The sequence below is a fragment of the Aegilops tauschii genome, chromosome 6, assembly GCF_002575655.3.
Source record: "Aegilops tauschii subsp. strangulata cultivar AL8/78 chromosome 6, Aet v6.0, whole genome shotgun sequence".
Classification (NCBI taxonomy): domain Eukaryota; kingdom Viridiplantae; phylum Streptophyta; class Magnoliopsida; order Poales; family Poaceae; genus Aegilops; species Aegilops tauschii.
The window spans coordinates 438,106,498-438,131,066 of record NC_053040.3 but is presented as its reverse complement, the minus strand read 5'-3'; positions in this window follow the sequence as shown (position 1 = coordinate 438,131,066).

Below are 24,569 nucleotides of genomic sequence, written 5' to 3'. Positions count from 1 at the left end.
AGGATAGAGATCCATTGGGGAAGGCTTGAAAGGTGTAATGCAAACAAAAAGAATATGGGCTCCAAAAAACCCTTAAGAATTAGCAAATGAGCTGTAAATTATTAGAAATAATGGCAGATGGGCTATATGCTGTTTTCCACATATTTGAGTCTTTCCTAAAAAAAAGGTTGACGCACAAGCAGTGACTGTTGGATGTCCATCCAACGGCCGTCGTGCTTCTTCAATCTCTGCTCTTCCTGCTCCAGCCGCTCAAACAAGCGCCAGCGAGACTGCCTGCTCCCTCCTTCCCGCGGCTGGCTGTGCTGCCGCGCAGGCCTCACCGCCCCACCGCACTCCCATCGCTGACCTAGCCATCCCTCTACCACCCACACCTGCTATTATTCTCCGGCAAGGGCAGACGAACCAGTAAACCCTCGTACAGTCGTAATCCCCTCCGCGTGGGAAACAACTGCCGAGTCTTCCCTGGCTCCGTGTTGTTCCCTTCCTAGGCCTCGCCGTCGTCCATCGCCCTGGTGCTCTCGGCGCGGCCTGGTCAACGTGGTCAACGACCGACATGCATCTGAAGTGGACTGTACGTGGAGAGGCTGACAGCTGGGTCCACGGCCGCACGCAAGGAAATGCCTCCTTATTACGCGCAAAATAATGATTCCTCCACCTGACATCTGGGACCCACCGAAAGGGCCTCTGTATTTCGTGAAAAATTCGTTACCGCCGCTGACAGCTCGGACCCACCAGCTATATCTTCGCATGCAAGGAAGTGCCTCCTTATTACGCACAAAAACATGAATACTCCCCTTGCTAGCTAGGACCCAGTATAGTGGGAGGCTGACTTGTGGGCCTACTTAGTTGACGGGGACGGAGGGCTTTGTCAACTTAGTCAATATGCACGATTCTAGCTCCAGTGACCGTACGATGTCCATCCAACGGCCGTAGTGCTTCTTCAACCTCTGGTCTTCTTGCTCCAGTCGCCCAAACCAGCGTCGGTCGTGCCTCGTGCTCCTGCCTCCCGTGGGCGGCTGCGATGCCTCGGAGGCCTCACCGCCCCCTACTACTCCCACCGCTAGCCAGGCCATCCCTCTACTCACCCACACCCTCTGTTATTCTGCGGCGACGGCAGCCTCACACCGCAGCCGAACCAGTGAACCCTCGTACTCCTCTTCGCGTGGGCATCCACTGCCGCGTCTTCCCTGGCTCCGCGTCATCCCCTTCCTAGGCCTCGCCGTCGTCCACCGCCATGCTGCTCTCGGCGCGGCATGGTCAATGTGGTCAACGACCGACTTCCATCGAAAGAGTACTGTACATGGAGAGGCTGACAGCTGGGTCCACGGCAGCCGCAAGGAAGTGCCTCCTTATTACGCGCAAAATAATTATTCCTGCACCTGACACCGGGGACCCACCGGACGGGCAACCGTAGTTCGCGAACAAAAAGTTCCCCCCCTGACTGCTGGGACCCACCAGCTACATCTTCGCACGCAAGGAAGTGCGTCCGGGCAAAAAAAATGATTCGCCCCCTGACTGCTGGGACCCACCAGCTATATCTTCGCACGCAAGGAAGTGCCTGACAGTCGGGACCCACCTGGTCGAAGCATACGTAGCATTGTCATTCTTGTCGCGAATGTGTACGTACATACTGGTCGATGTAGAGCGCGCACATGTCGTACTAGAGGCGCGCATGTAGCACGTACACGTATGTACAACGGCCAGTGTGCAAGAAAGAAAATACGGCCACGTACGTACATATAGGCGGGGTCTCGAACGCCTACTCACGCATACGTACGGCCAGGGCTCGTGTACATGGCTGGGTCGGAACGGAGAAATGGTGTCGTCGTCTTGTTCATGGGGAGGCAACAGAACGCGTCGTGTTCATCGGGAGGCAACGGAACGCGTGGGAGCCAACCGGCTTGGACGGAACAGCCGATGGAAACGAGGCCTGGCGTACCGCAGAACGGAGGAAACGGCCTTGTGTTCGACCGGCCACGGTCGACACGGGATCCTGTTCATTGGGAGGGGTCTGGCATACCGCAAAACGGAGGAAACAGACTTGTGTTGGACCTCCTACAGTCGAAACGGGGTCATGTTGATCGGGAGGGGTGTGGCGTACCGCAAAACGGAGGAAACAGACTTGTGTTGGAGCGCTACGGTCGAAACGGGGGTCCTGTTCATCAGGAGGGTTGTGGCGTACTGCAAAACGGGACTCCATGGGATACTGTTCATCTCCACCGTCGACCCCCTCCAGCCTCCACAGGCTACTGTTCATCCACCGTCGACCTCCTCCAGCCTCCACCTGCGACTGTTCATCGACGGGCTCCTGTTCATCCAGCCTCCACCGTGCTCTACTCCACCGGCTACTGTTCAACCAGCCCTCTCCGCACGGGCACCTATTCAACCACCCCTCCACGGGCTACTGTTCATCCAGCACTCCACCGTCTATTGTTCATCCAGCCCTCCACAGGGTCGTCCTGTTCATCTAGCCCTCCACGGGGTCCTGTTCATCCAGCCCCAACCGGCTCGATCGATCGGGGTCCTGTTCATCCACCCCCACCGGGAACTGTTCATCCAAACCCTGCAGCAACGCTCACTGTCCATCCAGAGGCAGCATCGATCGGCTTCAGTTAGCAGCAGTAGCGAAGGAATCGCTCGATCGGGTTCAGTAACGTAGCTAGTGCAATCGCTCGGGTTCAGTTAGAGCCCAACGCCTCGCACACACGCGCGTACGTGTATGAGAGAAACGCGCATCGCTCGGCCCCCGACCACCCACCGTAACCGGGAACTCCCCGAAATTTCCTCGCCCTCGCTTCTACCACGGTTTTTTCCGTCATGGACGGCCCAAAGAATGTCATGCAGCTGCGTCTTCGGCCCGTCCAGGACGAAAATTCCATTTTCTGTCATGATTTTTTGTCATAGAAGTAGGAGCCCCACACATCTATGATGATATCGACTTTTGTCACAATTATCGTCATAGAAGTGTCATAAGTATGACAAAAAAATTCGTTCGGTCCAAAATGTCATAGATGTGTCTTTTTTTTGTAGTGCGAGTTTTGGTAGTAACTTGATCTGAAGTTTCATGATCATCATCATTAGCTTCCTCTCTAGTTGGTGTAGGCATCACTCGAACGGTTTTCTGTGATGAGCTACTTTCCAATTCGAGAGAAGGTACTATTAATTACCTCATCAAGTTATACTTTCCTCCCACTCACTTCTTTCGAGAGAATCTATGGTAGAAGGTGTACCCAACAGTTTCTTTTGGGTATCCTATGAAGACGCACTTCTCATTTGGGTTCGAGCTTATCAGGCTGAAATTTTTTCACATAAGCATTGCAACCCTAAACTTTAAGAAACGACAGCTTAGGTTTCTTACCAAACTACAGTTCATATGGTGTCATCTCAATGGATTTACACGGTGCCCTATTTAATGTGAATGCAGCTGTCTCTAATGCATAACCCCAAAACGATAGTCGTAAATCGGTAAGAGACATCATAGATCGCACCATATCTAATAAAGTACGGTTACGATGTTCGGACACACCAGTACGCTGTGGTGTTCTAGGTGGCGTGAGTTGTGAAACTATTCCACACTATTTTAAATGAAAACCTGATACGTCTCCAACGTATCTATAATTTTTTATTGTTCCATGCTATATTATATTCTGTTTTGGATGTTTATTGGGCTTTATTATACACTTTTATATTATTTTTGGGACTAACCTATTAACCGGAGGCCCAGCCCAAATTGCTGTTTTTTTGCCTATTTCAGTGTTTCAAAAGAAAGGGATATCAAACGGAGTCCCAATGGAATGAAACCTTCGGGAACGTGATTTTTGGAACAAACGTGATCCAGAGGACCTGGAGTCTACGTAAAGCAATCAACGAGGTGGGCACGAGGCAGGGGGCGCGTCTACCCCCCTGGGCGCGCCCTCCACCCTCATGGGCCCCTCGTTGCTCCACCGACGTACTTCTTTCTCCTATATATACCTACGTACCCCCAAACGATCATAGCGAGATCCAAAACCCTATTTCCACCGCCGCAACCTTCTGTACCCATGAGATCCCATCTTGGGGCCTTTTCCGGCACTCCGCCGGAGGGGGCATTGATCATGGAGGGCTTCTACAGTAACACCATAGCCTCTCCGATGATGTGTGAGTAGTTTACCTCAGACCTTTGGGTCCATAGTTATTAGCTAGATGGCTTCTTCTCTCTCTTTGGATCTCAATATAAATTTCTCCTTGATCTTCTTGGAGATCTATTCGATGGAATCTTCTTCTGCGGTGTGTTTGTCGAGATCCGATGAATTGTGGGTTTATGACCAAGTTTATCTAAGAACAATATTTGAATCTCCTCTGAATTCTTTTATGTATGATTGGTTATCTTTGCAAGTCTCTTCGAATTATCAGTTTGGTTTGGCCTACTAGATTGATCTTTCTTGCAATGGGAGACGTGCTTACTTTGGGTTCAATCTTGTAGTGCTCGATCCCAGTGACAGCAAGGGAAACGACACGTATTGTATTGTTACCATCGAGGATAAAAAGATGGGGTTTATGTCATATTGCATGAGTTTATCCCTCTACATCATGTCATCTTGCTTAAAGCATTACTCTGTTCTTATGAACTTAATACTCTAGATGCATGCTGGATAGCGGTCGATGTGTGGAGTAATAGTAGTAGATGCAGAATCGTTTCGGTTTACTTGTCACGGACGTGATGCCTATATACATGATCATACCTAGATATTCTCATAACTATGCTCAATTCTATCAATTGCTCGACAGTAATTCGTTTACCCACCGTAATACTTATGCTCTTGAGAGAAGCCACCAGTGAAACCTATGGCCCCCGGGTCTATTTTCCATCATATTAATCTTCCAACACTTAGCTATTTCTATTACCGTTTATTTTACTTTGCATCTTTATTTTCTCTTTATCATAAAAATACCAAAAATATTAACTTATCATATCTATCAGATCTCACTCTCTTAAGTGACCGTGAAGGGATTGACAACCCCTTTATCGCGTTGGTTGCAAGGTTCTTATTCGTTTGTGTAGGTGCGTGGGACTCGAGCGTGGTCTCCTACTGGATTGATACCTTGGTTCTCAAAAACTGAGGGAGATACTTACACTACTTTACTGCATCACCCTTTCCTCTTCAAGGGAAAACCAAGGCAGTGCTCAAGAGGTAGCAAGAAGGATTTCTGGCGCTGTTGCCGGGGAGTCTACGCACAAGTCAAGCCATACCAAGTACCCATCACAAACCCTTATCCCTCGCATTACATTATTTGCCATTTGCCTCTCGTTTTCCTCTCCCCCACATCACCCTTGCCATTTTATTCGCCCTCTTTTTTCCGTTTGCCTCTTTTTCGCTTGCTTTTTGTTTGCCTGTGTGTTGGATTGCTTTCTTGTCACGATGGCTCTACCTAGATTTGGTGATCTTCACCTTAAAAGGTTAGAAGAGATCGAAAGCAACGTCAGAAGTTTTATGACTTTACAATTTGAGCATAATAATTTCTTTAGAAACGAGCTTAAGGAACAAAAAAGCTTTATGGGATATATGAATAAAGAGCTCGATGATATGTCTAAGGAATTTTATGGTTTGAAATCTCAGATTGCTCATCTCAAAAAATTAATAGCTGAAGTTTCGGATAAGCAGGCCACCTTAGTTAATAAGATGGCCGCTAAGCCGGCAAATTTCTATGAGAATAAAGATGAAGATCTAAAAGTTATTGATGTGTCTCCTATTAAATCTTTGTTTTGCAATATGAATCTTGATAATGATGGGACTGGAGATCAGTCAACTTTCGTTAGAAGGCGTCCCAAAAATTCGGAGTTTTTAGATCTTGATGCAAAAATTGGTAAAAGTGGGATTGAAGAGGTTAAAACCTTAGATACCAATGAACCCACTATTTTGGATTTCAAGGAATTTAATTATGCTAATTGCTCTTTAATAGATTGTATTTCCTTGTTGCAATCCATGCTAAATTCTCCACATTCTTATAGTCAAAATAAAGCTTTTAATAAACATATCGTTGGTGCGTTAATGCAATCTTATGAAGAAAAACTTGAGTTGGAAGTTTCTATCCCTAGAAAACTTTATGATGAGTGGGAACCTACTATTAAAATTAGAATTAAAGATCATGAATGCTATGCTTTGTGTGTTTTGGGTGCTAGTGTTTCCACGATTCCAAAAAGTGTGTGATTTGCTAGGTTTCCGTGAATTTGATGATTGTTCTTTAAACTTGCACCTTGCGGATTCCGCTATTAAGAAACTTATGGGAAGACTTAATTATGTTCTTATTGTTGCAAATAGGAATTATGTGCATGTAGATTTCGTTGTTCTTGATATAGATTGCAATCCTTCGTGTCCTATTATTCTTGGTAAACCTTTCCTTAGAACGATTGGTGCAATTATTGATATGAAGGAAGGGAATATTAGATTCCAATTTCCATGAAAGAAAGGCATGGAACACTTTCCTAGAAAGAAAATAAAATTACCTTATGAATCTATTATGAGAGACACTTATGGATTGCCTACCAAAGATGGCAATACTTAGATCTATCCTCGCTTTTATGCCTAGCTAGGGGCGTTAAACGATAGCGCTTGTTGGGAGGCAACCCAATTTTATTTTAGTTTTTTGCTTTTTGCTTCTGTTTAGGAATAAATATTTGATATAGCCTCTGGTTATATTTTTTTTATGTTTTAATTAGTGTTTGTGCCAAGTGAAACCTATAGGATCTTCTTGGATGATAGTTATTTGATCTTGCTGAAAATTCCAGAAACTTTCTGTTCACGAAAACAATTGTTAAAAATCACCAGAACGTGATAAATATTGATTCCAATTGCAGCTGATCAATAAAAAAATTAGGTCGTCCTATTTTGGTAGAATTTTTTGAGTTACAGAAGTTTGCGTTAGTTACAGATTACTACAGACTGTTCTGTTTTTGACAGATTCTGTTTTTCCGTGAGTTGTTTGCTTATTTTGATGAATCTATGGCTAGTAAAATAGTTTATAAACCATAGAGAAGTTGGAATACAGTAAGTTTAACACCAATATAAATAAAGAATGAGTTCAATACAGTACCTTGAAGTGGTGTTTTGTTTTCTTTCGCTAACGGAGCTCACGAGATTTTCTGTTGTGTTTTGTGTTGTGAAGTTTTCTTTTGGGTAAAGATTTGATGGATTATGGAACAAGGAGTGGCAAGAGCCTAAGCTTGGGGATGCCCATGGCACCCCAAGTTAAATCTAAGGACACCGAAAAGCCAAAGCTTGGGGATGCCCCGGAAGGCATCCCCTCTTTCGTCTTCGTCCATCGGTAACTTTACTTGGAGCTATATTTTTATGCACCACATGGTATGTGTTTTGCTTGGAGCGTATTGTATGATTTGAGTCTTTGCTTTTTAGTTTACCACAATCATCCTTTCTGTACACACCTTTTGAGAGAGACACACATGATTCGGAATTTATTAGAATACTCTATGTGCTTCACTTATATCTTTTGAGCTATATAGTTTTTGCTCTAGTGCTTCACTTATATCTTTTAGAGCAAGGTGGTGGATTTGTTTTATAGAAATTATTGTTCTCTCATGCTTCACTTATATTATTTTGAGAGTCCTACAAAACAGCATGGTAATTTGCTTTAATTGTGAAATTAGTCCTAATATGCTAGGTATTAAAGATTAGTAAAAACTTTCTTATTAGTGCGTTGAATACTAAGAGAGGTTTGATGCTTGATGATTGTTTTGAGATATGGAGGTAGTGATATTAAAGTTGTGCTAGTTGAGTAATTGTGAATTTGAGAAATACTCGTGTTGAAGTTTGCAAGTCCCGTAGCATGCACGTATGGTAACCGTTGTGTAACAAATTTGAAACATGAGGTGTTCTTTGAGTGTCATCCTTTGTGTGGAGGTCGGGATCGCGCGATGGTTAACTCCTACCAACCCTTCCCCTAGGAGCATGCGTGTAGTGCTTGTTTTTGATGACTTGTAGATTTTTGCAATAAGTATGTGAGTTCTTTATGACTAATGTTGAGTCCATGGATTATACAAACTCTCAACCTTCCATCATTGCTAGCCTCTTCGGTACCGTGCATTGCCCTTTCTCACCTTGAGACTTGGTGCAAACTTCGCCGGTACATCCAAACTGCGTGATATGATACGCTCTTCCGCAAAACAGCCACCATACCTACCTATTATGGCATTTCCATAGCCATTCCGAGATATATTGCCATGCAACTTTCCACCGTTCCGTTTATCATGACACGCATCATCATTGTCATATTGCCTTGCATGATCATGTAGTTGACATCGTATTTGTGGCAAAGCCACCGTGCATATTATTTCATACATGTCACTCTTGGTTCATTGCCCATACCAGTACACCGCCGGAGGCATTCATATAGAGTCATACGTTGTTCTAGTATCGAGTTGTAATCATTGAGTTGTAAATAAATAGAAGTGTTACGATCATCATTCATAGAGCATTGTCCTCAAAAAAAGGCCAAAGAAAAAAAAAGAAAGCCCCAAAAACATAAATAAGAAGGGGAATTGTTACTATCCTTTTTCCATACTTGTGCTTCAAAGTAGCACCATGATCTTTATGATAGAGAGTCTCTTGTTTTGTCACTTTCATATACTAGTGGGAATTTTTCATTATAGAACTTGGCTTGTATATTCCAAAAATGAGCTTCCTCAAATGCCCTAGGTCTTCGTGAGCAAGCAAGTTGGATGCACACCCACTTAGTTTCTTTTGTTGACCTTTCATACATTTATAGCTCTAGTGCATCCGTTGCATGGCAATCCCTACTCCTTGCATTGATATCAATTGATGGGCATCTCCCTAGCCCGTTGATTAGCCGCGTCAATGTGAGACTTTCTCCTTTTTTGTCTTCTCCACATAACCCCCATCATCATATTCTATTCCACCCATAGTGCTATATCCATGGCTCACGCTCATGTATTGTGTGAAAGTTGAAAAAGTTTGAAAATTCTAAAGTACGAAACAATTGCTTGGCTGAATCCGGGGTTGTGCATGATGAGAGCATTCTTGTGTGACGAAGATGGAGCATGACCAAACTATATAATTTTGTAGGGATGAACTTTCTTTGGCCATGTTATTTTGAGAAGACATAATTGCTAAGTTAGTATGCTTGAAGTATTATTACTTTTATGTCAATATTAAACTTTTATCTCGAATCTTTCGGATCTGAATATTCATACCACAATTAAGAGGGTTACATTGAAAATTATGCTAAGTAGCATTCCACATCAAAAATTCTGTTTTTATCATTTACCTACTCGAGGACGAGTATGAATTAAGCTTGGGGATGCCTGATATGTCTCCAACGTATCTATAATTTTTTATTGTTCCATGCTATATTATATTCTGTTTTGGATGTTTATTGGGCTTTATTATACACTTTTATATTATTTTTGGGACTAACCTATTAACCAGAGGCCCAGCCCAAATTGTTGTTTTCTTGCATATTTCAGTGTTTCGAAGGAAAAGGATATCAAACGGAGTCCAAACGGAACGAAACCTTTGGGAACGTGATTTTCGGAACAAACGTGATCCAGAGGACTTGGAGTCTACGTAAAGCAATCAACAAGGAGGGCACGAGGTAGGGGGCGCGCCTACCCCCCTGGGTGCACCCTCCACCCTCGTGGGCCCCTCGTTGCTCCACCGACGTACTTCTTCCTCCTATATATACCTACGTACCCCCAAATGATCATAGCGAGAGCCAAAACCCTATTTCCACCGCCGCAACCTTCTGTACCCGTGAGATCCCATCTTGGGGCCTTTTCCGGAGCTCCGTCGGAGGGGGCTTTGATCACGGAGGGCTTCTACATCAACACCATAGCCTCTCCGATGATGTGTGAGTAGTTTACCTTAGACCTTTGGGTCCATAGTTATTAGCTAGATGGCTTCTTCTCTCTTTGGATCTCAATACAAAGTTCTCCTTGATCTTCTTGGAGATCTATTTGATGTAATCTTCTTTTGTGGTGTGTTTGTCGAGATCCGATGAATTGTGGGTTTATGATCAAGTTTATCTATGAACAATATTTGAATCTCCTCTGAATTCTTTTATGTATGATTTGTTATCTATGCAAGTCTCTTCGAATTATCAGTTTGTGTTGGAGTAAATGGCCACGGGTAGCCTAACCGACTCCCCCTGGCTCTTCAAGAAATTATCGGGCCGATCAAGCCTTCAAGCACCCAAAGCATAGGGTCGCCTTCCCCTGGCCGGCTGTCTCCCAGACCGACTACTCGAAGACGGCCCGGCCCTAAAAACCCTCCCGAAGAGAGCCACAAGATGGCCGACTCCAGGAAGCTGGCCACAAGAGGACCGACTCCAGGAAGCCGTCCACAAGAGGACTGACTCCCAGAAGCCGGCCACAAGAAGACCGGCTCCCAGCAAGCGGCCAAGATTGCACCCTCAAGGGCTGCACCCACATAACGGTAATGAGACGGGGCGTGGCTACAGTACAGCTTGCCACCCCCGAATCCCGGAGCACGCGTGGCCACAGTGCGCCGTACGGGTCGGCCATCCCCCGTCCGGCGCGGCACTGTTGCCATGTTGACCATGACGCCAGCCACGACAGGCTGTCAGTACGGCCCGTGGGCGGCGGGCCCCTTCAGCCAGAGAGATGCCCGAAGACGGCCAAGCCTCCCCCAGTCGGCCTGGGGCGTAGCCGGCTCCCAATAGCCGGCTACCTCCCTCCCTCGAAGTATGTGCATCATTAAGGAGACAAGACGAGGTAAGGCTACAGTGAGAGCCCGCCAGGCGGCGGCACTATAGCCATGCTTACCTCGACAAAGCCCTCGTCATCAGGGCGAGGCTATAGTAACCAGCCACCGACAAGACCCCCAGACGGTAGGGCTAGCCTGTCGGCCAAGAGGCCGGCAGCCGGCGGGACCCACCAGTCGGCGGGCCCCAGCGACCGGCGGAGAAGCCGGCGAATACAGACACTGACGGCTAGGACCCACATCCAGCCAGATTACCATTGTACCCCCGGGGGTAGGCCTATATAAACCCCCCGGGGCACCCATGCAAAGGGTTGATCTCTTAGAGTTTGAGACACCACATAGAGAAAAGAGGAGAGCTAGCCTTGCCCTTCTTCTTCCTCTAGCCAAACAGCTCAAGGAGCCACTTGTAGCCACTTGTGTTGATCTATTGATCATGCGGAGACCCCGCAGAGCAGGACTAGGGGTGTTATCTCCACGGAGAGCCCCGAACCTGGGTAAGATTCGCCGGCATGCATTTCTTCGCCTCATCCCGTTTCCAGGCACCGGCGATGTCTTACTGGCTCCCACAATGATAAGCCACCCGTTGGCATATGTCGCACCTACCACCCGACATTTGGCGCCCACCATGGGGCCAGGTGCACCATCGTCCGGAGACCTGTTCTGGACGGGAACCCTCTTCCTTCCCAGCGAGCGTAGCCAGCCCGGCACGCCCGATGGCCCTTGCCCCGACGCGCTACAAGGCGTCGACGACGCCTACGTGGCGAGCTGCCTCGCCGATCTTCTTGGCGAGGCTCGCATCTCCGAAGAGCCTGCGTCCGACGCGGGCACAGACTGCCCCGAGAGCCGCCTCGTCAGCCTCCTCGACCAGCTTCACGTCTCCAGCGAGCCTGCTGTGGATTTGGAGTCGGTCAGCTCCACCGACCCGATGCTTGTCGACTCCGACACGGCGTCGCTTGACGCCTTCCACACCAACGTTGTGATCATCGACGACCCTCTTCCTCGAGCCGATAGTGGCAGCAGCGCTGTCACCGAGGTGCTGGTCATCAGCCACGGCGCCGCCTCAGGCGAGAACGCCCACGACGCCCTACAAGCGGTGCTACACGACTTGTCCGCCCCCATCCCGGCCGACGCTAACGCCGAGACACTGGAGGCACGCCGCCTCGCCCTCATCGCGAAGGGCCAGAAGATAGCATCCATGAGATGCCTCACTGAGGCTCACCAGCGCGAAGTCGACCGCGCCGCCTTTGGTACGCCACCTCCTGGCGGGCCGAGCCGAGCCGACATCGTCAAGAAGCGCGGTGCGGCCATCGCCAGCATGCTGGGAGCAGACCGCCCAGTCTACACCACGCCACTCGAGAACCTGCGTGCCGCTCAGGCGGCCGTAGACGAGCTAAACGGGCTGGGGGCCGACGAGCTCCCCTACATGACTAGACGCATCCAGCAGCTGATCGACACGGCCGCAGAGCGGCATGAAGCCAACGCCCACGCTGAAAGTCCTCTCCCACGCCGAGAGCACGGCGCGACGTCCCAGACGCCGACTGCAGACGGCGCCCGCGCGAGAAAAGACAAGGAGCCGGCTGCTAGCCGTAGTCGGACTCGGCTCACCATCGAGCGCGACGCAGAAGGCCGCCCCCGAGCTGTGGAACAACGAGGCGATCTGCCTCCTCCCCTGCCTCGTGGGGAGAGATATCCCACCCCGCCGCCTGTTACGCATCCGACTCTCGGCAGCCGACTGGGCCACCGCGAAGGAGTTGGCGAGAATGACGCCCGCCACTGGATCAACCGCCTAGCGCGATCCTTGGCGCTAGAAGAAGAAGATGATGTCGGCCCGCCTTGCTTTGGCCCCCTCATCCGTGACGAACCCTTCCCCAAAGGGTTCTCACTCCCAAGAGACACGCCAAAATACAACGGCTCCGTGAAGCCGGAATACTGGTTGATCGATTACTCCACTACAGTCCGCATAGCGAATGGCAAGAGGCGCGTTGCCGTGAAGGACGTCCCGCTCATGCTTCAAGGCACGACATGCACTTGGTTGAACAGCCTCAAGCCCTACAGCATCAACAGCTGGCTGGACTTCACGGAAGTCTTCATCCGCAATTTCACCAGCACGTACAAGCGGCCTCCCAAGCCCCGCCAGCTCTCCTTGTGTGTCCAAGGGCCCAGCGAATCAACTCGCGACTACCTCACGCGTTGGGCCGAGCTCCGCAACTCCTGCGAAGGGGTGCACGAGGTTCAAGCCATAGAGTACTTCACCGCCGGGTGCCGAGAGGGCACCCTCCTCAAGCACCGGCTCCTCTACGACGAGCCGACTACCCTCGACGAGCTGCTGATCATAGCAGACAAGTACGCCACGGCCGACTCTTCAATGAAGACCGAGCTTCGAGTGGATGCCTCTGGAAAGGTGCTTGCTCCGGCTCCCAAGACGCCGGCTGGCGACTCCAGTCGACGGCCTTACCAGAGCGACAACAAGCGCAAGGCCCCTATGCCGCCTTCCACCAGTCGGCAAGTAGCCACAGTCGAAGACGAACAACCTAAAGAGTGGCCCGCGCCCAAGAAGCAGAAGGGCGGCAGGCCGGCTTGGCAGCCGGCTTTCTCCTACGAGCAAACCCTTGATGCCCCCTGCAAGTTCCACAGCGGTGCGAAGCCGTCCAACCACACGACCCGGAAGTGTCATTGGCTCACGCGGATCTCCAAAGGCGAAGGGCTGGTGCCGCCTCCACCTGCTGGCCAGCCACCTCCAGCCCCTCAGCAGCCGGCTGTTCGACCAGCAGTCGGAGCCATTCAAGATGAATTCCTGGACAAGCACGCCGCCTACATCGTCTTTACAAGCCAAACCGAAGACAGGCGCAGTCGGCGCCGACAGCACCAAGAAGTCAACGCGGTCGCCTCTAGCAACCCTGAGTTTATGCATTGGTCCGAGAAGCCTATCAGCTGGAGCCGGGTTGATCACCCAGAGGTGATGCCGTCTCCCGGCTCTTATGCATTGGTACTGGACGCCACCCTCGCGATAAAAAGGCGAGCATCCCGTTTCTCTCGTGTACTGATTGACGGGGGGAGCAGCATCAACATACTGTACCGTGACACCATGGAGAAGCTGAACATCAAGACGGAGCAACTCATGCCAAGCCGGACTGAGTTCCATGGCATCGTACCTGTCCTGTCCTGCTCACCAATCGGCAAGATCAAGATGGATGTTCTCTTCGGAGACAAGGATCACTTCCGCCGAGAAGCAATCTGGTTTGAAGTGGTGGATCTAGAGAGCACTTACCACGCGTTGCTTGGCCGACCTGCCCTGGCCAAGTTCATGGATGTGCCCCACTACGCCTACCTCAAGATGAAGATGCCAAGTTCAAAAGGGATCATCACCATAGCCGGAGACTACAAGAAATCCTCTGAGTGTGCTGCAGCCAGCAGCCGGCTGGCCGAGTCCCTCGTGATTGCTGAAGAAAAAAAGATGCTGGACCGAGTCGTGGCCATGGCCGGCAAGCAGCCGGCCCTGTCCCCCGACCCCAAGGAATATGATGCTCAAGGCTCCTTCCAGCCGGCCAAGGAAACAAAGAAGATACCTCTGGACCCGGAGAACCCGGAGAGGTTTGCTGTCACTAGAACAAACCTGGAAAACAAACAGGAAGGCGAGCTCGTCGATTTCCTCCGTGAGAATCAGGACATCTTTGCATGGTCCCCAAAGGACATGTCGGGTGTTCCTAAGGATTTCGCCGAGCACAAGCTACACGTACGAGCGGACGCAAAACCAGTCAAGCAACCTCTCCGCCGACTGTCGGAGGAAAAGAGAAGGATTGTAGGAGAAGAGATAGCCCGGCTTCTGGCAGCCGGCTTCATTATGGAGGTGTTTTTTCCAGAATGGCTTGCCAACCCGGTCCTGGTGTTGAAGAAAAACAATAAATGGCGCATGTGTATAGATTATACCAGCCTCAACAAAGCCTGCCCCAAAGATCCGTTTGCCTTACCTCGAATCGATCAAGTGATAGACTCCACAGCCGGATGCGAGCTGTTGAGCTTCTTGGATGCTTACTCAGGCTACCATCAGATCAAGTTGGATCCAGCCGACCGCCTGAAGACCGCCTTCATCACACCATTTGGAGCTTTCTGCTACCTGACTATGACATTCGGCTTGAGAAATGTCGGTGCCACTTTTCAGCGTTGCATGCAGAAATGCCTCCTCAAGCAACTCAGCAGAAATGCCCACGTCTATGTAGACGATATTGTGGTGAAGACGGAGAAGCGCGGCACCCTGCTGGAAGACCTCAGAGAAACATTTGACAACTTGCGCCGGTTTCAGATCAAGCTCAACCCTGAGAAATGCGTGTTCGGAGTACCAGCCGGCTAGCTTCTAGGCTTCTTGGTCTCCGAACGCGGCATTGAGTGCAACCCAGTGAAGATCAAGGCCATAGAGAGAATGGAGATTCCTACCAAGCTGCGAGACGTCCAAAAGTTTACCGGGTGCCTGGCCTCTCTGAACTGCTTCATCAGTCGGCTAGGAGAGAAGGCTCTCCCCCTGTACCGACTCATGAAAAAGTCCACCCACTTCGAGTGGAACGACCAAGCAGACCAAGCTTTTCACGAGTTGATGAAGATGCTGACCACGCCGCCTGTCTTGGCGGCGCCGACTGAGAAAGAGCCCATGCTCCTTTACATTGCCGCGACTAGCCGAGTGGTCAGCACAGTTATTGTGGTCCAACGCCCAGAAGAAGGCCGGGCTCAATTAGTCCAGAGGCCGGTGTATTATTTGAGCGAAGTACTGTCCACCTTGAAGCAAAACTACCCGCACTACCAGAAGATGTGCTATGGAGTATACTTCGCCGCCAAGAAGCTGAAGCCCTACTTTCAAGAGCATCCCATCACGGTCGTATGTACTGCCCCGCTTGCCGAGATCATAGGCAGCCGGGATGCATCCGGCCGGGTGGCTAAGTGGGCCATTGCGCTGTCTCCTTACACGATCTTCTACCAGCCTCGCACCGCCATCAAATCCCAAGCATTGGCCGACTTCCTTGTCGACTGGGCCGAGACCCAGTACCTACCGCCGGCTCCCAACTTCACTCATTGGCGGATGCACTTCGATGGATCCAAGATGCGCACCGGCTTGGGAGCCGGCATCGTCCTCACCTCTCCCAAGGGCGACAAACTGAGATACACATGGCAAATCCATTTTGCCGCCTCCAACAACGTGGCCGAGTACGAGGCGCTCATACATGGGCTCCAGCTAGCCAAAGAGCTCGGCATCCGCCGGATCCTGTGCTATGGCGACTCGGATTTGGTCGTCCAACAATCATCTGGCGACTGGGATGCCAAGGACGCAAACATGGCGAGCTACCGATTCCTCGTTCAGCAAATCAGCGGATACTTTGAAGGATGCGAGTTCCTCCACGTGCCACGGGCCGACAACGAGCAAGCAGATGCCCTGGCACGAATCGCCTCCACCCGACAAGCTATACCAACCGGCGTCTCTCTCCAACGCCTACTCAAACCGTCTGTCAAGCCGTCTCCAGAATCAGACTCCATCTTCGTACCGCCTGCCCCTGATGCAGTCGGATCCGACTTGGGGAACCCATCAGGCGGCTCGGGGACATCGACAGGCGGCCCGGGGACTGCCGTAGTCGCACCCGGCTCGGGGACTTCAGAACCCGGCCCGGGGACTGCAGCAGTCGGCCCAGGGACTGCAACGACACAACAGGCGGTGGCCGACTCCAACTCTTCACCACCCAACCCACCCACCCTGGTCACAGTAGCCGTATTGGCAATAGAAGAAGTCACGGCTCCATCATGGGCCCAACCCATCCTCAACTTCTTGGTAAACAGAGAGCTGCCGACTGACGAGATCTCGGCAAGACAAGTTCAACGCCGAGCCGAAGCATACACAATAGTAAACAGAGAACTCGTTAGGCGCAGCGTCACTGGAGTCTTCCAGCGCTGCGTCGAGCCAGGGAAGGGCATAGCAATCCTCAAAGACATCCACCAAGGCGAATGCGGCCACCACGCGGCCTCAAGATCACTTGTCGCCAAAGCTTTCCGCCATGGGTTCTTCTGGCCAACTGCTTTGGAAGACGCCAAAGAATTAGTCAATGCTGCAAAGGTGCCAAGTCTTCAGCTCCAAGCAACACCTGCCGGCTTCCGCACTCAAGACCATCCCCCTCACCTGGCCCTTTGCCGTCTGGGGATTGGACATGGTGGGCCCATTCAAGACGGCGCGCGGCGACATGACACATCTGCTTGTCGCCGTGGACAAATTCACCAAGTGGATTGAAGTGAAACCAATCAAGAAGCTGAACGGGCCGACTGTCGTGACATTCATCGCAGATATCACCACCCGGTATGGCATACCACACAGCATCATCACCGACAATGGCATGAATTTTGCCAAAGGAGCACTGGCCCATTTCTGTGCGACACAGGGCATCCGACTGGACTTAGCGTCCGTTGCCCACCCGCAGTCAAACGGCCAAGTCGAGCGAGCAAATGGCCTCATCCTCTCCGGCATCAAGCCCCGACTGGTCGTACCACTGGAGCGTTCGGCCGGCTGCTGGCTCGATGAGCTGCCCGCCGTCCTCTGGAGTCTGCGTACTACCCCGAACAAGTCAACCGGCTTCACCCCTTTCTTCCTTGTATATGGTGCCAAGGCTGTCATCCCAACTGACATTGAGTTCGACTCACCTCGGGTCACCATGTACACGGAGGCGGAGGCCAAGGAAGCGTGAGAAGACGGCGTTGACCTGCTGGAAGAGGGCCGGCTGTTAGCACTCAGCCGGTCCGCCATCTACCAGCAGGGTTTGCGCTGTTACCACAACCGGAAGGTCAAGCCCAGATCCTTCCAAGAAGGCGATCTTGTGCTCTGGCTGATCCAGTGAATAGCCGTCCAGCACAAGCTCTCGGCCCCTTGGGAAGGCCCCTTCGTCATCAGCAAGGCCCTAGGCAACGACTCCTACTACCTGATCGACGCACAGAAGCCGAAGGCACGCAAGAGGGATGATTCCGGCAAGGAGTCGGAACGACCATGGAACGCCAATCTCCTCAGAAGATTTTACAGTTAAAAGCAGTATGTACCATGCTACCTTTTGTATTAAGTACAAGACAACAGGCCTCCCGAGGTGCACTCGGGGACTACCCTCTTTTATCTATGTATGACGAGTGCCATACCTATGAATGTGTTACTACATTTCTTTTCTGTCGGGCACCGGGTTCGATCAGTCGGCCCGGGGACTTGCCGCCCTGAGTTATATTAAAGTTCTACCTGCAGTCAGACAAGTAGTGTGCCGGCACCCAAGCCCTCTCTTGTTGAAAGTCGCAGCTCGAAGAATCGACTGTCCGACTGGCAAGAGTCAAAGGCAGGAAAGGATGCCCACATGAAAAACGGCTAAGGACTAACGAACTTATATAACACAAGCCCCCCCCCCCCCCCGCCTACCGGCTGTCAGAACAGCCGGCTGGCCGGCTTCCCATTCACCTTGCTACAATCCAAAAAAGCTAGAGTACTTGCCCTCCCAAACGGCCAAGCCCTTCCCCAGCCACAGACTGCAGAGCAGCTGTCCGGCTGGGAAGGCGTTGACCAAGGGAGGGCGGCAAAGTAAACAGCCAAAAGGATGAAAAGAAAATACAATTGAAAGCCAAGCACATGCATGATTATATTTACACAAAAGGCCTTCGAAAGGCCGGCATTTAACATAGTTTGAATACATCCCCAGTGGGTGGAACTACGCAAACTTAACAAAATATTGTCCAAAGAGTAATAAACAGGAAAGCGAAGGTGGCGGATCAGGCTAAAGGTGCAACAGGCGAGCCGGGCAGGTCAGTGGAGACGGCAGTGCTGGCTGAAGGAGTGGCCGGCTGGCGAGTCTCGGCTTGATCATCGCCGGCTGCAGCCGGCGCGCTCGCACACGCCTCATTGCTGGAGGCACGATCAAGCTGAGGCTGGCCGGTTGCTCCACCGTCTGGCACGGCGTCTTCACCATCCTCTCCCTCCTCCTCTTTGCCCTCATCGCTGGAGTTGATCTCCTCCGCCGAGTCCTCACCATCCGCCGGGTTCAGCCCAAACCACTCCACCGGCTGAGCAACACCGTCACCATCCACCTCAGGGGCAAAGACACTCGTGTCGGTGTAGTCGGCGATCGCCGAGGCGCGCTGGATGATAGCCGGTCGCACCGCCTCCAGCTCCTCGTCGGCCTCCTGCCGCCAGGTGGCCAGCTGGTCCAAACTCAGCTCAAGATACCAAGCTTTGATGAACTCCAGCGCATGCCTGGCGCCTGACCGAGCTGCAGAGGCTTTCCAGGCCTCGAAGCGGCCAACCGCTACCTCCAGCCAGTCGGCAGTCCGACTGGGGGTACGGGGAACCACCTCGCCGGGCCAGAGGGCGGCCAGCACTTGCGCCCCAACGCGCTGAAGACGGCGGAGCATGCGGTGAGCCGGCTGGAGGCGGGCTTGGATCACTAGAAGCTGCTCCTCAAGCGACCGGCGAGCATCCGGCGCGATCTCAGCTCCAACCTGCCTTTGCGCCTCGCGGTGGGCCTTGATGACTTGGTTGGCGGCAACAGAGTAACCAGGGAAGTAATCTGCACAAGTAAGAAAGGAAGAGAAAAAACACAAAGTCAGAGAATGGACCAAATGGCAAGCGGCAAGCGAAGGAACGAAGAAGAAGGCGGCCTACCGTCAACCAAGTCTTCCATCCGGCCGTAGCCGTTGATCAGCGATTGCCTTGCCTCAGCCCAGCTCGCCGCCTCGGTCTCGTATTCGGCTTGGAGGGCGTCCTCGCTGTCCTGCACCGCCTTCAGGGCCGCCTTATGGCTCTCCTCCTGGTCGGCCAGCTTCTTGACCAAGCGGTCACGCTCCTGAGCCAAGGCGTCGAAATCGGCTTCCTTGGCGCGAAGGGCGGTCTGGGCCCCACCCAACTGCTCCCTCAGGTTGGCATTGGCCTCTGCAGATATGGTGAAGAAGAAAGAATCAATAAGAAAGAAGTCGCCAGGAAAGATCCGGCCTGACTGCTCAGCAGTCGGCCCGAATCTCGAGGACTACACCCAGTGGCTGCGCTGACGCGCCCCCACGTGAGATAAAAGATGAAGCACTTACTCCGGCTCTCAGTTAGATCAGCGGTCTTCTGGGTCAGCTCCCGAGCCTGGGAGTTGAAGGCAGCCGCACAGAGGTTGTGGTAGTCCTGCAAGTAGGACAGAGGAGCGAATAAGAACAAGATAGCAATCGAAGTCTACTAAGAAGTTCCAAGCCGCCTGCTCAGCAGCCGACTCGGAACTCGGGGACTACACCCAGTGGGTGCGCTGACGCGCCCCCACGGAAGAAATCAAGAACAAGAAACAAAAGAGCGGGAAGACTCACCCGAATGGCCGTCCGCGTCGCGAGGAACTCTTGGGTATACTGCTGCAGCGCGGTGGCCTGGGATTGAAGCAGGTTCCGGACGTCTTGAGCCACCACGTTCAGCACGGGCGTCCCACCACCCGGCGTCCACCCCGAGCTGGCGTTGGCCGTCTCCAGATCCTGGGCCGACGAGGTAGAGCTCGTGGCCTTCTGCGGGTCCGGTGCCGAAGTCGCCTTCCCTGCGTGCCGGCGCGATGGCGACCGGACCACAAGGTCTGTCCTCGCAGCCGGCTCGCCTCCAGCCGGTTGCACGGGCGGCGCCTTAGGCCGGCTGCCTTGGTCCGCCCCAGTCGACGACGGTGGTGCCGCCTCCCTCTCTGGGACGACGACGTCGTCCTCCTCCCTCTCCACCCCCGACAGGTCGCCACCGGCTTCCTCCGGCGGGGGCTCCGGGATCTCGGGCGCCACAGCTCGCAGGGGGTCGACAAGCAGGGCCTCCGCCGCCCTCTCTGCGGTTGCAGCCTCCGCCTGGGCCTTGGCCGCCGCGTCGGCTTGTCCTGCCGCCGACTCCTCCGCCATCTCCTGCGCCGCCTTGGCAGCGGCCGCCTTCAGCTCCTCCACCTCCCGCTCCTCCCGCGCCTCCCGCGCATTCCGCTCCGTCGCCGCTTGAAGCTCGGCACGGGGGTCCACGCGGCGGGCGCTTGCGGATCCTCCCGCCGATCCAACCACGGAGGCGGCAACGGTCCGCTCAAGAGAAAGTGGAGCTCTATTTGACAAGTCAAGACAAGGACTCAAAAGAATATAAACAAAAAAGAAGAAGGAATACGCGAGAAAATTGACACTTACGCCGAAACCGTTTGTGGCTGCTTCACCACCTTGCGGAAGCGGGCCGCCTTCGCGGCTGCCTCGTCCCGCTTGGTCGCTGCCGCCGTGCTCTTGGGCTTCTTCGGCCGACTGCCGAATAGGCTCGGCGCGGCCCGGCGCTTCTGCGCGCCGCCTCGGACAGCCGGCGCGGCAGATGAACCCGCGCCATGATCGGACGCCGGCTGGCGGCGCGGGACGACTTCCGCCTCGTCATCATCCGGCCAGTCATCGAAGCTGGCTCCAAGCCCGGAGCCGCCTGCCTCGCCGCCTTCCCCCGCGGTGTTGTCGTCCAGAGCGGCCGCCCCCAAGTCGGGGTCGTCCAAGTCGTGTGTCGCCCGGTCGGGGAGGAATTGGCGCTCCACCCCCGCTGCCCCGGCCGTCGGTCGAAGGAGGGGGCTCTGCCAAGCCAAACCGACTGGTCAGAGTCGGCCAAGAGAAACTTGGTGACAAAAGTAAAGAAGAGAAGAAAAAGAAAGCTTACCATAGGCGGGGGATTGGCACGGGAGTACGGCTCCTTGCAAAACTGCCACTCGTCGGTGAGCTTGCAGTTCGCGAGGTAGTTCACCATGAGGGCTACCTCGGCATGAGGCATCTCCTTGGTGCACATCTGACTCGGATCGAGTTGGCCGCTCATTTGACAAATCATATGAGGGCGGCCTTGGAGCGGGAGCACCCGGCGCACCATGAAGGCGGCCAACAGGTCGGGCCCAGTTAGGCCCTCCGACTGGACCATTACCCGGAGTCGCGCGATGGCGACGGCTCCAGCCGGTGACAGTGTTCTGGCCCGATAGGACCACTAGGGCCGCCTCCCAGCCGGCGGGCCAGCTACATAAGCCGGCAACTTGACGAAGTCGCCTTGCGGAGCGACGTTCTTCACATAAAAGTAGGATTTCTGCCAGAGCTTCACCGACTGGATCAGCGTGATGGCAGGAAAAGGGTTGTCGGCTACCGGCCTCCGCACCGCGATGAAGGCGCCGCTCTGAGCCGGCACGCCCTGCATGGCGGTGCCGAGCTTGGACTGGAAGAATTCCCCCCAGAGCTCGAGGGTGGGAAGGACGCCAAGGAAGCCCTCGCAGAAAGTGACGAAGGCAGACAGCAGCACCACCGTGTTTGGAGTGAGGTGGTGCGGCTAGAGCTGGTAGAATTCGAGGAAGGAGCGGAAGAAGGCGCTCGCAGGCAGGCCAAGGCCGCGCAGGAAGTGCGAGCGGAAGATTACCCGCTCGCCCTCCTCCGGCGCCGGCGAGATCTCCTTCGCCGGTGCAAGACGGACCCGCACATGGTCCCTGCCGGGCAACCGCCGCGTCTTGCCGAGGAAGTCGATGTGGTCCTCGTGGACGTTGGAGTCGTCCCAGTCTCCGCCGCGCAACATGACGGCAAGAAGCCGATGAGAAAGGCGCGGCGACGGCGAAAGTACGGCCCTACGGTGGTGAAGCTGTGGGGTAGTGCGAAGGCTAGAGGGGCGGCGCGGCGGCGAGGGGCTGCAGCGACGGAGAGGAAGAAGAAGAAGATGGCGGAGCGAGGGTGAGCGTGCGAGCGTCTGCCGCTCCCCCTCCTCCCCCTATTTATAGCCTCGTGCGGCGAAGCCGAGGAGACGAGGCGTGGGGGGACGTGGGATTAACTGCACCCACTCCCCCACGTCCCGCGATTATTGCGCCCTAACGGCATGCGGAGACTGCCGTTGGGAGGCGAATGGCCCATTTTGGGCCACAGAAGATCCACACCTAGGCCTAGGCATGGAAGTGGCGGGCCCGGGCCTGCGGCGGCGTCCCGTCACGCGCATGGGCTGGCAGGCTCTTCCAGCCGGAGGATGCCACGTGGGCGCGGGCGGCAAGCGGCCGGCCCACAACCCGGCGTGCGCGCCAGTTGGCTCCCGCCTTCAGACTTCAAAACCTCACCAAGACGGCGTACCTGATCAAAGTCGGCTCCTAGCTGCTGGCTCTTCAAGATAGGAAGCTGATTGAGCTTCTCGTCCTCCTTTCAGCCTCGAAGCCCAACCAGCTTCGGGGACTACTGTCGGAGTAAATGGCCACGGGTAGCCTAAGCTGACTCCCCCTGGCTCTTCAAGAAATTATCGGACCGATCGAGCCTTCAAGCACCCAAAGCACAGGGCCGCCTTCCCCTGGCCGGCTGTCTCCCGGACCGACTACTGGAAGACGGCCCGGCCCTAAAAACCCTCCCGAAGAGAGCCACAAGATGGCCGACTCCAGGAAGCCGGCCACAAGAGGACCGACTCCAGGAAGCCGGCCACAAGAGGACCGACTCCCAGAAGCCGGCCACAAGAAGACCGGCTCCCAGCAAGCGGCCAAGATTGCACCCTCAAGGACTGCACCGACATAACGGTAACGAGACGGGGCGTGGCTACAGTACAGCTTGCCACCCCCGAATCCTGGAGCACGCGTGGCCACAGTGCGCCGTACGGGTCGGCCATCCCCCGTCCGGCGCGGCACTGTTGCCATGTTGACCATGACGCCACCCACGACAAGCTGTCAGTACGGGCGGCGGGCGGCGGGCCCCTTCAGCCAGAGAGATGCTCGAAGACGGCCAATCCTCCCCCCGTCGGCCTGGGGCGTAGCTGGCTCCCAATAGCCGGCTACCTCCCTCCCTCGAAGTATGTGCATCATTAAGGAGACAAGACGAGGTAAGGCTACAGTGAGAGCCCGCCAGGCGGCGGCACTGTAGCCATGCTTACCTCGACAAAGCCCTCGTCATCAGGGGCGAGGCTACAGTAACCAGTCACCGACAAGACCCCCCAGACGATGGGGCCGGCCTGTCCGCCAAGAGGCCGGCAGCTGGCGGGACCCACCAGTCAACGGGCCCCAGCGGCCGGCAGAGAAGCCGGCGAATACAGACACTGGCGGCTAGGACCCACGTCCAGCCAGATTACCATTGTACCCCCGGGGGGTAGGCCTATATAAACCCCCGGGGCACCCATGCAAAGGGTTCATCTCTTGGAGTTTGAGACACCACATAGAGAAAAGAGGAGAGCTAGCCTTGCCCTTCTTCTTCCTCTAGCCAAACAGCTCAAGGAGCCACTTGTAGCCACTTGTGTTGATCTAGTGATCATGCGGAGACCCCGCAGAGCAGGACTAGGGGTGTTATCTCCACGGAGAGCCCCGAACCTGGGTAAGATTCGCCGGCGTGCATGTCTTCGCCTCATCCCGTTTCCAGGCACCGGTGATGTCTTACTGGCTCCCACAATGATAAGCCACCCGTTGGCATATGTCGCACCTACCACCCGATAGTTTGGTTTGGCCTACTAGATTGATCTTTCTTGCAATGGGAGAAGTGCTTAGCTTTGGGTTCAATCTTGCGGTGCTCGATCCAAGTGACAGCAAGGGAAACGACATGTATTGTATTGTTGCCATCGAGGATAAAAAGATGGGGTTTATGTCATATTGCATGAGTTTATCCCTCTACATCATGTCATCTTTCTTAAAGCATTACTCTGTTCTTATGAACTTAATACTCTAGATGCATGCTGGATAGCGGTCGATGTGTGGAGTAATAGTAGTAGATGCAGAATCGTTTCGGTTTACTTGTCACGGACGTGATGCCTATATACATGGTCATACCTAGATATTCTCATAATTATGCTCAATTCTATCAATTGTTCGACAGTAATTCGTTTACCCACCGTAATACTTATGCTCTTGAGAG